General features: G+C 41.2%; 1 protein-coding gene across 1 annotated transcript in view; it reads right to left on the reverse strand.

The window, feature by feature from the left end:
• Positions 1 to 13,574, reverse strand: part of TEC (tec protein tyrosine kinase) — a 124,922-nt gene extending 111,348 nt beyond the window's left edge. Inside the window, exon 1 of the mRNA XM_063107612.1 lies at positions 13,507 to 13,574. The gene's annotated coding sequence lies outside the window, so the exon portion shown is untranslated. The remainder of the gene's footprint in view (positions 1 to 13,506) is intronic.
• Between the last annotated feature and the right edge of the window lie 3,685 nt (positions 13,575 to 17,259).

The following is a 17,259-nucleotide window of genomic DNA, read 5'->3' on the forward strand; positions in this document are numbered from 1 at the left end:
TATAACCAACCACCCACCTCCCTAAAAAATTGTCTTTGCTTGAATTAGAAAAAAGTGCCTCTTTCTGTAAAAGCTTTACTTCCATCTTCCTAAAAACTGTTGCAGTAAATAATCAAATCTATTAGATCTACAGCGTAAATGGCATCACAGAATTTTGCAGTGCATAACCTGCACAACTGTACATGGTAGCCCTGGGCACAGGTAGAGAAAATAAAATGGGGGTTGAGGAGTCAGGGGGGAAGGGGTGGGGATGGAGTGTGTGAGAGTCCCTGGTCCTTTGGAAACAGAGAATACTTTTTGCTACCGAGCTACACTGTTCAAAGTAGTAGGCACTTGCCACAAATAGCTATTGAGCACTTGAAATGGAACTAGTGCAACTGAAAAACTAAGTTTTTTTTAATTTAAATTTAATAAATTTGAATTTAAAATTTAAAACTGAAGCAGTATAAAATATTTTGCCATTAATCACAACTTCATTGTTTGAGAGAACTACACATCAATTTATCTACTGCATTACAAAAGAGATTGTATTGTATTGCTCCTGAGTTGCTTCTAGTATCTCATTAATAATTTTTATATGATTATATGGTGAAATTATGATATTTTTATATATTGGGTTACATGAAATATATTAATAAAATTGATTTCACCTGTTGCTTTTTCCTTTTGTAATGTGGCTACCAGAAAATTTTAAATTACATGTGTGACTCATAGAGTATTTCTATTCGACAGTGCTGCTCTGAAGACATCTCAGGATCCACAGGGTTAAGGGGTTTGGGGTGATACCCAGAGGAACTGTTTGTTTTGGTTTTGTGTGAATCAGACCTTTATATTTCCTTCTAGGTTGCCCAACTCCATTTACTAGGAGGGAAAATAAGACAGGGAAAGGAGAGAAGCTTAGCTCAATGAGTAGAGCTCGGCAGAGCTCGTAAGAGAGAGCTTTGACCTCAGACTACAATGCTCTGAACTCCAGCTTCACCACTTACCACTTACCAAGTGTTAGAGAACATCCTTGAACTTCAGTCCCTTCATCTGCAAAATGCTAAGAATAATGTTACCCACTTCACAGGATTGTCTGGAGGATTAAATGTGATAATCCATATAAAGAGTTTAGCAAGGAGCTGGGTGCATCACAGGTGCCCACTTTTGGGATGTTTATTTCTTGGGACTAAAGAAGGTGCAAACAAATGGTTTCCCTTGTATTATGTAGCTCAGTTTGCCATGGCACAAGAGGGTGCACCCTGTCCACATGTCTCATTTGTCTTTCTAAACCAAAGAGTTGCATGGGAGTATTTTACTCAGTCTTCTATGCCACTGATAATTGATTTGCTTTCTCTAAGTCCATGATATTGTTAAGGTTCAGCCATGAAAACTGCAGAAACTACATCTTAGACACTGAAGCATCATAAAAATGGGTAAAATACCATTTCTGAATTATTTGTGAAAGTAGCTAAGATTTAGTTAGCAATTTTTGTTCCAATTCATACACTTAGTAAATGTCTTCAGTTAAGAGTTTATAATAACACCTGAATCTCTTTCTTGTGTCAAAAACTGGACATCTGCATTTACAGATGGATTCATTTTGCCTAAATGCATTCTTTGCCACTTCCCTGCCATTTTGCATAGACCTGATATCAGCAGTTTGGCTTTTTAGTGTCTCAAAAGATTCACATTGACTGTAAACCTGGAGTTTACTATGTATCTCCTCTTCTACATCATTTATGTTTAAAAAAAATAATTAGACTAGTTCAATCATATCTGTATCCTGAGAAATGTGCATCTATGACTAACCTTTGTTCTGTCTTTCAGTCCTCTCCTGAGTGCTGATTTTTAAAAATTCTCCCAAACTCCCACTGACTCAATTTATTTAATAGCCTTCGTGAGTCTTTTCACAACCTCTTTCAAAATCATGGTTTATTCCTGGCTTCCCTATTTATTTAATGCTCTTTAAGAATGCTAGTGAATGTGTCAAACGTGATTCCCCTTACAAAAAAGTAGCCTATCCCCCCAAAATGTTACATTTGCTTAAAACAGTATAAATCCACTTTTTCCACACATACACTGAGGCAGAACTTATTTTAGATTTCACTTGTCCCACAAAGTCCAAGAAAAATTCCATAGACACTACATTAAACTAACCCTCTGATTCTCAGCCAACCATTATTCTCTATGAGATTCTCTTTTCTCATCTATAAAATGGACATAATATTAAAAGCCCTTTGCCAAATAGGTCAAGCCACCTCATTATTCATGAATGTGTATAAAACATTCTCAGAAAAGCTCAAAGTCCTTTACAAGCTATGACTCTTTCTGAAGAGGACTGTTGATTATGTGTCATTACGCGTCGGTTAATAGGTGGAAAACCTGAAGCATGAGAACCTAATTCCAGCAGAAGCTTTAAACATTAGAACATGATATCTAGAAAGATACCAAGGGAAAAATCTGAATAGAAATTCACTCTTCTCTAGTTTTTTTATCAAGAAACTACATGAATGCAAAATTCTCTAATGTTGCTGATTGCCCTGCACACCTTACTGAGCCCTGCTTACTCATGCAGTGAAGGAATGGGGAAATGGGAGGGAGGCTTGGAGTTTTCTAAGGACGTAATGATGTGTTCCTGGCTCACAGGAAGGTTCATAAACCCCAGACCAGGTACCTACGTCAAATGGAATCTCATGGTTACCATAACAACATCTCCACCTTTTGTTACTGATCCTGGAAATTTTTCCTACCAGACATCCAATAAAATGAAATGAGGGTATAGACATTACCCACAAAAGCACGGCCTATGAATATGGACATGTCAGGTTCTTCTAACTTTATTATTTGACCTATAACTTTATTATTTGACCTATAATGGCCTCAAGGGATCTAGCTAAACATTCTGTCCTCACTTACACAAAGGAGATACTGCTGATCCAAAAGTTCAGAAAAGAGGATAATGGAATCTTTATATAACTTGATATAGCTAGTGAGTTTTCCTCAATTATTATTTTGTGTCCTGACAATGATTAATAGAAAGTAGAAATCCTTAATCCCAGAGTAGCATTTTGAGAAATATTCACAATGAAATAATCGTCAAAAGGGAAAAAAGTATAGCAACGCTACTTACTTAAAAAAAAAAAGAAAACAAATGTCCAACAATTGGGAAGTGGCTCAAAATATCACTGTACATTAACATGACAGAATACTACCTAGCTATTAAAAATAATAATCATTCCTAAAAGAAAATGCCTATGTGAAATAATGTTACCCAAGGAAAATTATGCATGAATCAATTATAACCTCATAAAGTAATTACATGTGTACTAATAAAGATTATAAAATTTGGAGTTATATAAACAATTGTGCATAATGCTCCTTAGGTTAATTGCTTTCTAAAAAGTTGCTAAGGATTTTTTTAAAAGTCAAATGATAATAGAGATGACTAAAAGGGGTTCACAAAGATTGCCTCTGGAATGGTTTGGGAGTTACTTTTAATTTCTTCTTTGTAAGCTTCAGTATTGTTCATGGTTTTTAACAATGAATATATAAAACTATAAAATGACAATTTTCTTTTTTAATGATGGCAGGGAGAATCCAAGGAACACACTGGGAGTTTGAGAATCTGTTGGCATCCAGAGATCTATCCTTGGTCAAGGGGAAGCAGCAGGATGTGTCAACAACTCTAAACCAAAAAAACATCTTCCAGCTAGGACTCTAGAATTTATGAACAAGAATTCTTTACTGCAATGCTTCTATAACTGGCTTAAACATGTGGCAAAGAAAATGACAATCCTTAAAAAAAATTAAAAAGCATCTATACCTAAATTTACATATCTGTCAGCATTCACAACTCAGTTAAACTGTATTTCTGTTTCTCTGCATGGTTAAAGGATCAAGCATTTTTATCACCCAAAGCAGGAAAATGAAAAAGAAACCAACTGCCTTCTATGAAACAAAAATAACCCTAATGAAAAAACTAACTTTACTGCATATTTAAATCATATTGGCAGAAAAATGAACCTTGGAATCACTCCTTTATAGGGGGAAAAAAAAAGCCACAATTTCATTTTGAGGGCAGTCATGTGGAGATCCCACAAGTTGTGGTCGAAACATAATACCAGGGAGTAAATGAGAACATGACAGTTTCTAAGGAAATACAGTAACAGAAAAGAGACTGTTGGAACTTCATGCAAGATAAAGAGAAAAATTTAATTTTTTTCCTACTAATTCAGGCTAGAATTTCACAAAAATGGAAATTAAAGGGAATAGTGTATTTGATAGGGAGTGTTGCACTATAAGTATCTCATATAGCATACGACAATTTTAAGTCTGTCACTTTGATACTCTGTAGCTAAGCATCTCAAAAGCTCTTAACCTTGAAAAATAAATGACAGAGATGGCTGGTTAGCTCACGTGGGAGAGCGTGGTGCTGATAACACCAAGGTCAAGGGTACGGATGCCCATATCAGCCAGCCACCAAAAAAATGAAGTGAATAAATAAATGACACATATAGTAATACTTTGCTTCACTAAGGGGATACATTCTGAGAAATGCATCATTAGGCAATTTTTTCACTGTGCAGACATCATAGTGTGCTTACACAAACCTAGATGGTATAGCCTACTACACAACTAGCCTATATGGTATAGACTGGCTTCTAGGCTACAAACCTGTACAGCATGTTACTATACTGAATACTGCAGGCAACTTTAATACCATGGTAAGTGTTTGTGCATCTAAACATATCTAAACAAGGTACAGTAAAAATACGGTATTCTAATCACATGGGACCTTCGCACATAACTGAAATGCCATAACGTGGCACATGACTGTAGTTACAAAAATATGTATACACACACAAATATAGTTGAAATCCAAACAATGGTATTCCTCCTTTAGAAATGTAAAACTCACCGGATTAGACAACCTAACTGGCACATACTTCCCTTCTTAGCCATAAAAAGCAAGACAATCACAATTCTATGTGATAATCACAACTTAGCACACTGGAGAAAAACTATACTGCATGGAAAGAAAGGCTGCAAAGACTAGAAAAGGGAAGAATGCCAGTGGAGCACACTGGGAGGAATGAGCTCTGCGGGTATTCGCAGTGGCCGAGCTTTCGTTCATAATGGTTCCTAGTGGGTACCGGCTGGATAAGCCACTTCTAACCACCTTATCCTCTGCTGCCATCCTCCAGAGATAAAGTCACTACTACACCCACTTCAATGTAGTAATTGCCACCACTCGTGTTTTCTGTATTCCCAATGCATGGCCGCCATCACAGGAGTAGAGAGTTTTGTTCTTTCTGCACAGAGAAGATGGTTTGGGAACAATGTTCTTCCTACTTCAGTGGAAGTTCACTTGTCATCATTCCTCTGGGTGTAACCATAAAGAATGTTGATGTTGTAAAGCTACTGGAGAGAATACTGGAAGGTCACACTGTGTTAAGGGAGACTGAAGAATGACTCAGCTGATCAAATGGGGCTGGGAAAGTTGCAGTCATGCACAAGGAGCAGGGTAGGTCAATCATCTCTGCTTGGCCCAGCCAGAAACAGGAACTTGGTTCACATTCCAAGAAGGGCACAAGTTTGGAAATAGGAAGAGAGGATGCTGCTGCTGGTGAGGCAACTGTGTGATAAACTTGCCTCCAGGAGGAAATTATGATAACTTCCATCAAGGCCACATGGCCAACAATGACACCAGGCCCATGTTTCAGACTAAAATAATATTAGACTTATAGAAGCTGAGCTTCACTGAAAAAGTAAGACATTCAAGGGCCAAGATGACAGAATGAGTCTTTTTAGACAAAGAGAATTCAAGAAATAGGAACAAGGGTGTATTAGTCTCTTTCTGTGGCTTATAACAAAATACCTGAAACTGGGTAATTTATAAAGAAAACAAAATTTATTGCTTACAGTTTCAGAGGCTAGAATTCCAAAGTCCAAGGAGCACAGTTGGTGAAGGCCTTGGTGGTGGCAACAGTGACACCAGGGTATCACATTGCAAAAATAGTGAAGCAGAGAGAGCAGAGGCTAACCTCCTTATATTCAATCTCCTTTTTAAAGCCCTCAGAACCATGCCCCTGACCACCACTATCACTCAGTTCACTGTGGCATGGCCCTAGAATCTAATCACCTCTTCAAGGCCCCACCTTTCAGTTACCATAATAGGATTTCCCACCCTCTTAACACTGTCATAGTGGGTGTCAAGTTTTGGGGGGATACTCAGTCCAAGGCATTGCCCCCCTGGCCCTCCAAAACTCATGTCCTTTTCACATACAAATACATTTATTCCATCCCCAAAGTCTTAACTTGTTTCAGCTCAAAAGTCTAAAGTTCAAAGTCCCATCTGGGAACTCAAAACAAGTTATCTACTTCCAAGATACAATGGTGGGACAAACATAGTTTAAGTATTCCTGTTCAAAAAGGGAGAAATAGGCCCTAAGAAAGGGGTAACAGGTCTCAAATAAGTCCAAAACCCAGCAGGGTATGCACTGAATCTTAAAGCTGGTGAATCATGTACCTTGACTCCATGTTTGAAGTTCTCTGTATGCTGGTGCAAGGGTTGGGTGCCCAAGTCCTCAGGCAGCTCCACTTCTATGGCTCTCCTAGTCTCAGGCCACAGTTCAGTTCTCACAGGCTGGCACTGCACACTGGTAGCTCCACAAGTCTGGGGTCTCCATGGCGGTCCAGCTCCCACTAGGCATGGTGCTGATGGGGTTTCTCTACTGCAACTCCAACCACATATTTCAGCTCAGCATTGCTCTAGAGAAGGCTCTGTGTAGTGAGTCCGCCCCTGTGATAGATCTCTTCCTGGGCCCCAAGGCTTTTCCACACATCCATTGAAATCGGGATGGAGGCTCCTAAGCCTCCACAGCTCTGGCATTCTTTGGGCCTACAGACCTAACACCACATGAACACCACCAAGGCTTCCGGTTTATATTTTCCAAAGCTGTGGGTCCAGCCACACCTGGGGCCAATGTAGCCATGGCTGGAGTAGCCAAAGCAGCTGGTGTGCTGGTGTGGGGAGGAGCATCCCAAGATAGCCCTGCACAGTTAGCCCATGGAGGGAGCCTCAGGCCTGTTTCCCAAGACCCTTCTGTCTCCCTAGGCCTTTGGGCCTGTAATGGAAGGGCTGGTCCCAGAGGCTTCTGCAATGCCTTCAAGGCCTTTTTTCCCTTCTCTTGATAATCCCTTTCTTTTGTACAAATCTTAGCACCATTGCATTTTTCTTCTGAAAATGCTCTCTGCTTCTCTACCACATAGCCAGGCTGCAAATTTTCCATCTTTACACTCTGCTTTCCTTTGCAATTCTGGCTTTACTTATGCCTTTTCTACCATAACTCAGCACAGGCTGTTGCAAGTAGCCATGCAGCTTCCTGAATGCTTTCCTGCTTAGAAATTTCTTCCGCCAAATACCCTGGATCAGCAGCTCTAAGTTCCACATTCCAAAAAGCTTTTGGGCATGAACAAAATAAGCCAAGTTCCTTGCCAGTTTATAGCAAGGGTCCTTTTTGCCCCTGTTTCCAGTAAGTCCCTTCTCATTTACATCTGAGATATTCTCAGCATGGCCTTTACTATCATATTTCCATATTTCTATCAGCATTCTGCTCACCACCATTTAACCAGTCTCTAAAAAGCTCCAAACTTTCCCTGGTTTTCTTGTATTCTCACCTTTCACCAGCATCTAGGCTTTTTCTAGACTGTTCTTCCAAATTCCTCCAGCCTTTGCTCCTTATCCAGTTCCAAAGCCTTTTCCACATTTTAAGTATTTGTTATAAGCAACATGCCACTTCTCTGGTACCAATTTTTTCTACTAGTCCATTTCTGTTGCTTATAACAAAACACCTGGAACTGGGTAATTTATAAAGAAAACAAAATTTATTTCTTCCAGTTTCAGAGGCTGGAATTCCAAAATCCAAGGAACGCAGCTGGTGAAGGCCTTGGTGGTCGTAACGGTGATGGCAGGGTATCGCATTGTGAAAATGGTGGAGCAGAGAGAGCAGAGGCTAACCTCCTTATATTCAATCTCCTTTTTAAAGCCCTCAGAACCACACCCCTGACCACCATTATTAATCCATTCACTATAGCATGGTTTAGAATCTAATCTCTTCGAGGCTCCACCTTTCTATTACCAGAATAAGATTTCCCACCCTCTTAACATTGTCACAGTGAGGGTCTAGTTTTGGGGGGATACTCAATGCAAGACTAGTAAGCTACATACCACCCAAACTAGGTAGGTATAGTAGAGACATGCTTTTGCCTCCTATGGCAACCATGATTAATTGGTAGTAGGTGCTTAGAGTGGTATAAAGAAGGAATGAGGTCCAACCTGGGCCCGGTGAAAGAATGTGCCCAGGCTGATTAGAAATGTTTACTGTGTAAAAAACAAAAGAAAAGAAAAGAGAAAAGAAATGTTTACTGTGGGTGAAGGCAGAGAACATAGCAGCACACCTCCGTGACTGAACCAGGCTAGTCTCAGGGTAGAAGTTGGTTAAGAAATCTATATTCAAGGCACTAAAGGCAGACTGAACAAAAACTTCTACTTTCTCTCCCTGGTGAAAGCCCAAAAAAATGACAGCAAAGGAATTTTTTTCTTTAGTATATAAACCAGCAAGGATGGAGAGAACAAGAAGACAATAACAAAAGCATTTTGGTGGGGCAAGGGGAAGCCAATAAACAACCAGATTTATACCATGGGATCTCCAAAGGCTAAATAATTAAAGGCAACTGGACCTTCTACAAGGAGACGTGGGCTAAAAATTAAAATACTTTTTAAACTATTTTTTAAATGTTGGATCTCCCAGATCCCTTTAGCCACTCTGAGTAGTTGGGTGACTTCCCCTTCCCTACCCCAGCAAAAAATACCTGGAGTTTCCTCCCCACCCACCTCCACCCCCAAGGTGTCCATCAGGCAGCTCAGGTGCATTACTGAAACAGAGGGGCTCTGATCATCTGCATACCGGATGCTGAGACTTGCAACCTTCTGCTCCACTTAGTTCTCAGTTTGCTAGCAACCAAGTTCTCCTCCCATTTCCAGAAAAAAGACTGCAAAAGCCTTCTCTGAAGACTCTCACCAGCCCAAGAGGTAATAACATCAGAGGTTCCCCAAATAAAAGGCCCAGCCAGATCACTCTACAGCAGAGTTCCCAGTCGACAAGCCTATCCACATCTTCATCTTTTTAATCCCTCCCTACTCAAATGTCAGGAGACAATCAAGGGCATTAGAAACATGAGGAAACCCTCTAATATGAAAGACAGAGACCTAAACAAATGAAAAGACAAAAGCCAACTTGGGAAAACTGAGTTTGTACAGGAAAAAAAAATTTCTCCCAAAAAATCATCAAGCTGCTCAGGAAGGTAAGAGAAGACACTGAAACTATAAAACAAAAACAAGAAGGAAAGAAATACACAAACCACACACAAACATATACATGTAAATATGAAAGTACTTCAAAAAGATCATGGAAAAATGAAATTAAAACATAATATGAATCCTTCCAAGAACTTTTTGAAGTACCCTTATATATTCAGAGAACCAAAAAATCGTTTAATTTAAAATATTAAAAATATCACTACAGTCATGAAAAATTCAATGAAAATCTTGGATAATAAAATTGATAAAATCTCCCCAAAAGAAAAACCAAGAAATAAAGAGATAGAAATTAGGAAAGCAAAGGTAAGAAAATTAGAGGTCAAGTCCAAAATATGCAATATCTGAACAACATGAGTTTCTCAAAAACACATCACAGAAAATAGAAGGGAAGAAATTACCAATGAGATAATTCAAGAAAATTTCCCAAACTGAAGGATGTAAGTTTCCAGATTCAAAGAGCCCAGCAAAGAGATGAAAAAGACTCACACCAGGAAACAGCATCATAAAATTTCAGGAATTGTGGAGGCCAGGAGAACATTCTATAAACTTCCAGAGAGGCCACAGCAGGTATACAGCCTGTACACAGATTACAAGCAAAAATTGAGGAATCAGAACAGTTCTGAATTTCTCAACAGTAACATGACAAGCTAGAAGGCAAGAGAACAATGCCTTCAAAATTTCCATCCTAGAATTCTACACTTAGCCAAACTATCAATTGTCAGTGGAAAATAGATAATTTTATTACCCATTCGTGGTCTCAGAAAAATAGACATCCCATGCATCCCTTTCCAGGAAGCTCCTTGAGGATACGCTTTACCATACCAAGGGAGTCTACCAAAATAGAGGAAGGTGTGTGCTACAGGTACCAGGAGATCCAACACAACAGAGAGATGATGGGAATCCCCGCGATGATAATGAAGGAAGGCCCTCAGGGTGACAACTGTGCCCCCATGTGTAGAAGGCAACCAGTCCAGATTACAGCAAGCCAGGAGGCTCAGGAACAGCTTCTTTGGGGAAAACAAAATTGATAGAATGCCAGGTGTATTTGAGGAAAGATTTAGAAAACTGGCCAAGAGTTGTGGGTTCAATTACTGATGAGTACAAAATGAACAAAGAAATTTATGTCCAAGGAAAACAAAAAGTTGTGCGTGGCTTAGCTATGAACATTGATCTAACCATTAATCAATATTCTCTTTAGTGTGGCACTGATAACACCAAGGTCCAGGGTTCAATCCCTGTACCGGCCATCTGACAAAACAAAACAAAACACAATATTCTTTTTTTAACTATTACAAAGATGGAACAACAGGGAAGCTGTGCTTGTGGTGGGAATCGGAAGGGAAAAGAAAGCCAACTCATCACCTTCCACGGTTGGAAGTCAATAAATAATGCTTACAATTGAAAAACTCAAGAAGTATCAACCATAAGCAATAAATGCCAAAGAATTACAAGTGGCAGTTTCTGGAAAGGGAGAAATGTAACTTGGATTAAAGTTTAAAACTAAAAAACAAAACAAAAAAATACATTGGCTTCTATGCCCACACATTTTTACATTTGTTTGCTTTTTCTTTGTTTCCCAGATAACAACTTGTTTTGAAAAATTCCATCCTTGTATCCTCTAAACAAAAGAAAATGTAATTATCTACAGCTAGACCACAGTAGCTGTGGTCATCTGAGCTCTGAGCAGTCAAACACGGTGGGGAAATTGACACTCATAATCCAATCCAAGAAGGACCAGTTGAGCTAGGGCAGAGACAAAGAGGCAAGCCCGGGTGGAGGCAACCAGTAAGTCTATCTCCTCTGGGTTGTTATGTTTTTGTTTATTTTTCAACAAAGCTATCCTAATGGCATAATCACATGGTACAGGATAATTTTACAATTGCCAGTGACCATGAGCCAATTTCACTCCTTTCTAACAGACCTGAATGCCTAATTTATGACCCTAATCCAACCAAGGCTGCTGGCTCCTATGGGTTGATCCAGGTTCGACTTCAGTTACTCCACTTTGCCAGCTGTAGACTGGATAAGAATAGAGCATAGTAAAGACTCTGAAACAAGCAACAGTGGCTTCAACAGACGTTTATGAAGCACCCACAGGGGACCCAGCACCAGGCAGAGGATCAACACCCCTGCTAACTCTGTGGACGAAGGCTCCTGCCCTGAAAAATATGGTGATTCTCCCTAGGCATGAGACTCTGGGAGGAGGGGCAGCAATGGAAGCCAGGAGCTCGAAGAGCTGGGGCAGGGAGGAGAGGCACCAACCTGGTCACCCTGGAGAAACCGGTAGGCAGAGGTGTGGTTGGAGGCCCAAGGCCCAGCCTCCATGCACTCTGGATGCCCAAAGGAAGGCAGAGAGGCCAGCAATTCTTTCCCAAGCATAAAAGTGGGCCAGACACCACCCACAACCCCACCAACCTCCCTGTCAAGGGTTGACTTCTGGGAGCAAAGGTTGCCATTCTATGAGCTTTACCATAGTTTGATATAACACAGCCCCTGCTCTTGCTCTTGCCATTCTCTCACCATATAACAGCCTGCTGCCATGAGATACTGTAGAAAGTTCCCACCCAGAAGAAGACCCTCCCCAGATGCACCCCCTGGTCCATGGACTTCCCAGACTCCAAAACTGTAAAATATTGTTTCTTTATAAGTTAAACACACACAAAAACACAGCCCCTGCTGAGAAAACACAACTATCTTGATAAAGAATGAAGTAGGTAAAAAGGTTAAAAATGCTGGAGCATACATTAATATTCTATATTCTTTCTTATTTGGGAAGATGTGAAAATTCTACTTCAAGGACCTATGTGAGGCAAAGGTATTGCTAATTAGAGCACGGCACTGATTTGCATGTTTACAACACCTGCCCGATACAGTTCCACAAGCCAGAATGTACACACCCTTGTGAGAAGAATCAAGATCATTAACATAAACACACTACAGTAAGCATCCTGAGTTGGCAAGAGTAGTAATATATTTATCAGACTAATTGGACTACGGGAAAAGTATAAGTCTTACATAAACACTGAAAATGTAACTAAACTAAAAAATACTTTCAAATACGTAATGTGAAAATTATACATACTTTTCCTTTATAAATCACGGTATTCCATACTACATGTGATTCTTGTGGACCAAGGAGCTACCAGCATCACAAACTAATCTGTTAAATCCAAAAATTTATATGGGAGACCCAGTAGTTTGTTGGTGTTGTTTTGTTTATTTGTGTTTGTTTGTTGTTTTTTTCCTCCACAGCCCTTTAGTAAATAATCATCTAGGGAATAAAGGGAGTAAATTCTCAGAATTTCCTGAGGGGAAAATGCGCACTCATTGGAAGAAGACAGGGCATATGCGCAAAATTAAAACGGCATTGGGTAGCCTTCAAACACACTTCACCACCAGCCACCCTGTGGTTCCAAGTTGACACTGAGATCAACCCTTTCAATCAAATACTCCAATTTCCAAAGAACGACAATAGATGAGATTGCTTCTGAACCTGGTACACAGCAACATGTTATCCGTCCATGAAAAAAGTCAAATCAAATCGAAAAGAAATTTAGGATCCCGGGGAAAGTGCACTCCCCGGTCAAGGCTCTAGACCTACGTTTTCAAGAGTCAAATACAACTGCTCAGAAAAAAAAATGCGAACTTGACGGGATGAGACACTCGGACACCTGCAACTGTGGAACAGCTTCCCCAACACTGACGATTTTCAGTCAAGCCTGCGCTGCCACCCATCCAGAGACAGGGAGTCAACCCTGCCGCGCGGCTGGGAAGTGAACCCCGGGCTGCGCTTGCTGGGGCGGCTTCGGCAGTGGGACCCAAGGGAAAAGGGGCGGGTGCTCCTCCTGAGAGGTGAGCGCCGGAGCCCGGGAGGCGGAGAGGCGGCGGCCGCCGGGAAAGTGCTGCCGCGCCGCGGTCCGCACCTGTCCCTTCTTTCCGGATCGAAGGGGACAGATCCCTCACCTGGAGTGGGGCGCCCGCTCACAGCGTGGCGCAGAAAGGAGAAAATCCTTCCCCGTTCCAGGAGGGTCAGTCTCTGCGCCTGTGAAAGCACCTTCCGCTGCGCGCATCCCCGTCCGGACCCTGCCCCGCCCGGGACCCCACCCCCGCGGCTCGGCCCTGCCGGCCGGCGGCGCCCTTACCCGGCTGGAGCGCGTCCGCAGCGCCGGCCCGGGAGAGCGAGAGGTGGAGCCCGCAGCGCCGAGTCAGTGGCCTCGCGCCCGCGTCTCCGCCCCGCCCCGACCCCGATCGCTCCGCCCCGCCCCGACCCCGATCGCTCCGCCTCTCGATCACAAGGGCCCAAGGCGGTTTGAAGGCAGGAGGCTGGCGTGGGTCGGAAGCGTCCTCGGCCAACTACAGCCGGAGTTTTAGGGGGTGTCTCTTATCTTCCCGGACGCAGCATTAGGCCACCGTAGGCTCGGGCTTCCCGTCCCAAGAGAACTGCCCGCGCCGGGGCTCGTTCATCCCCGGCCTGGGAGAACCCCGAGCAGTGCCACCTGTGGGTGACTGGGAACCGCACCTCCCCTTCCGCTAAATGGTGGCGGGCCAGGCAGGTGACGCGGGGCAGTGGAGCGAAGCAACTAGTGTTACCAAAAGAGTAAGTCATTTTACTGCGAAACCCGAGGCAGCGGAGCATATCTGATACACTTACAGGGTCGCGTGCACATTAACGTATTAACTCCATTCACTCGTTGAGGAGTAGAAAACAACATTTAAGTGAGACTTACTATGTGCCAGGCACTGTTCTAGTACTTTACATGTATTAAAAAGTCTATTACGTATATATTATCAGAATCTCCCATTTTACTCGTGGCGTAAGTGAGGCATGGAGAAGTTGAATAACTTGCCTAATGTCACCGAAATTGAGAAGCTGGGCTTCAAATCCAGGTACTTCTCCTCTGGAGTCTTCGCATTTATCCACTGTTATCCTGACTCACCAAAACTTGAGGGTCCACCATTTACCATGAACTGTTACAGGCCTGGGGGGTACAAAACAAGGGCTCTGCCCTCTGGGAGCTTTTATTCTAGTGTGGGCAGAAAGACAGGTAATCAATAAGCAAGCAAAAAATGAAAGCATTTCTCAGGTGAGCAGTGTCTTAACTAAAATCAGGACGAAATTGAGAGTGATGGGGAAAGGGAAGCTACTTTAGACACAGTGGTCCTGGAGCCTTCTCTAAGGAGGTGACAGTGGAATTGAGATCTGAATGGTAAAACAGGCAATCAACCTGAAGAGGAAGGAGTACATTAATAATAATCACACCTCGTGCTTGTCTGAGACTTAAAAGTAGTGCCTTCCTATAGTATTTCACCTGTGATCACTATTGTCAAAGAACACAATTACAACTAACTTAGTTTAAAGACCTCAGTTGGCTTTATTGCAATTCTACAATCGGGCAACTTGTTATTCCATAAAACAGAATGTATTGCAATGAACCCAGCAAGGTTTTTTGTTGTTGTTTGGGAAATTGGCTGTTATTTCTCTCTCCTGATTTTTCAAAAGGTCAGATCACAATTTAGCTCCTCCCACCCCACAAGTATTAGTGGAGGCCTAGTGGGGAGATGGAACTCCTAACCCCACACAGCAGTAATGAGGAGCACCCAAGCATCAGTGGAGGCAGAGTGGGAAACCTGACTTCTACCCCTATCTGGCAGTAGACAGTGGAGATGACCTGCAAACCCTCTTCTTCTGCCAAGGCAGTGTCAGAAGCAGCCAACTAAAACAAGAGGCTTAAATAAAATCCAGAATCTAATAACATGACACCCAAAATGTCCTAATTTCAATTGAAAAAAAATTCACTGTACTAAGGAACAGGAAAACCTCAAACTGAATAAAAAAGACAATCAACAGATGCCAACACCAAGATGACAGGGATGTTAGAATTATCTGACAAAGATGTTAAATCAGCCATCACACAACTGCTTCAATATCAGCAAAGAAATCGAAAGTCTCACTAAGTAATTATAAGGTATAAAAAAGAACCAAATGGAAAGTTTAGAACTGAAAGTACAATAACCAAAATTAAAAACTCCATAAATAGGCTTCAGTAGAATGGATGGTGGATTAGTCCATTTCTGTGTTGCTATAACAGAATCCTTGAGACTGGATAATTTATAAAGAAAAGAGATTATTTGTTGGCTCATGATTCTGGACAGTTGCATCTGGTGCGGGCCTCAGGCTGCTTCTACTCATGGCGGAAAACTGCAGGCAGCCAGTGGGTGCAAGTTCACGTGGCAAGAGGAAGTGAGAGAGAGAGAGAGAAAGGAGAGGCACCAGGGTCCCTTTAAACAACCAACTCTCACAGGAACTAAGAGAGTGAGAACTCACTCACTACCCCCACCCCCAAGGAGGGTATTAATCTATTCAGAAGGATCCTCCCCTTATGACCCAAACAGCTCCCAACATTGCCACATTGGGGATCATATTTTGACATGAGCTTTGGAGGGACAACATACTCAAACTCTACCAGATGGGATAGAGAACAGAGTCAGTAAACAGGTAGATAGAGAAATAAAAGTAACCCAATCTGAACAACAGAGACAAAAAAAAATCTTGAATAATCCTGTAGGACTATAACAAAAGCTCTACCATTGTGTTATCGGAGTCTCAGGAGAAAAGGAAGTAGGCAGAGCTGAAAAAGTACTCACAGAAATAATGGCTGAAAACTTTCCATATTTAGCAAATGACATAAACCTGCAGTTCAGGAAGTTGAGTAAAACTCATATAGGATAAATACAAAAAATCCACACTAAGGCACATCATAGCTGAACTTCTTAATGCTAAAGACAAAGAAAAAATATTCAAGGCATCAAAAGAGACATGACACCTTACTCATAGTGTTGAAAATTCAAATGATAACAGATTTCTCATCAGAAACCATGGAGAAGGAAGTGGCATGGTGTTTGGTTTTGGTTTTGGTTTGGTGGCTGGTACAGAGATCAAACTCTGGACCTTGGTGTTAGGTGCTGGAATAAAATAACCATCAGTCAGTCCAGAATCCTATATCTAGCCAAAATATCCTTCATAAATGAGACTCAAACATTCTCAGATAAAAGAAAATTAAGAAAATTCATCATCAGCTGACTTACACTACGAGAATAGTGAAAGGAAGTTCCCTAAACAGAAAGGAATTGATAAAAGAAGAATCCTTGGAATATCAAGAAAAAAGAAAGAACCTAGCAAGCAAAAATTCAGGTAAATATATAAACATTCCTTTTATTCCTTGTTTTTTCTAAATTATACTGGGTGGTTGAAGCAAAATTTATAACACCAAATGGTTCTAAAAGTATGCAAAGGAAATGTTTATAACAATTATAGATGGGGAAGGGAAGGTACATAAAGAGAGCTAAAGTTTCTATGCTTCCCTCAATATAAAAACGATATATATAACATACACACATACTTATAAGGTAAAACCTAGAGCAACCATTAAACAGCTATAGAAAGAGATATATTAAAAAACACTGTAGATAAATCAAAATGGAATTCTCAAAAACCCCCTCTCAAGAGTTGATAGGACAAGTAGGCAGAAAACTATCAAGGATATAGTAGAACTAAGCACCACCATCAACCAACAGGATTTAATTGATTTTTTTTTTTTTGGCAGCTGGCCAATATGGGGATCAGACCCTTGACCTTGCTGTTATGGCACTGTACTCTAACCAACTGAACTAACTGGCCAGCCCCCCTAATTGATTCTTACAGAATACTCCACCCAACAGCAGAATACACATTTTTTTCAAGTGTCTGTGGAATATATACCAAGATAGACCATATCCTGGGTCATAAAACAAACCATAATAAATTTGAAATAACTGAAATCATATACAGTGTGTTTTCCAATCACAATAAAATCAAAACAAATCAAAAAACAGAAGTATAACAGGAACATCTTCAA

The sequence above is a fragment of the Cynocephalus volans genome, chromosome 9 (genome assembly GCF_027409185.1).
Source record: "Cynocephalus volans isolate mCynVol1 chromosome 9, mCynVol1.pri, whole genome shotgun sequence".
Lineage (NCBI taxonomy): Eukaryota > Metazoa > Chordata > Mammalia > Dermoptera > Cynocephalidae > Cynocephalus > Cynocephalus volans.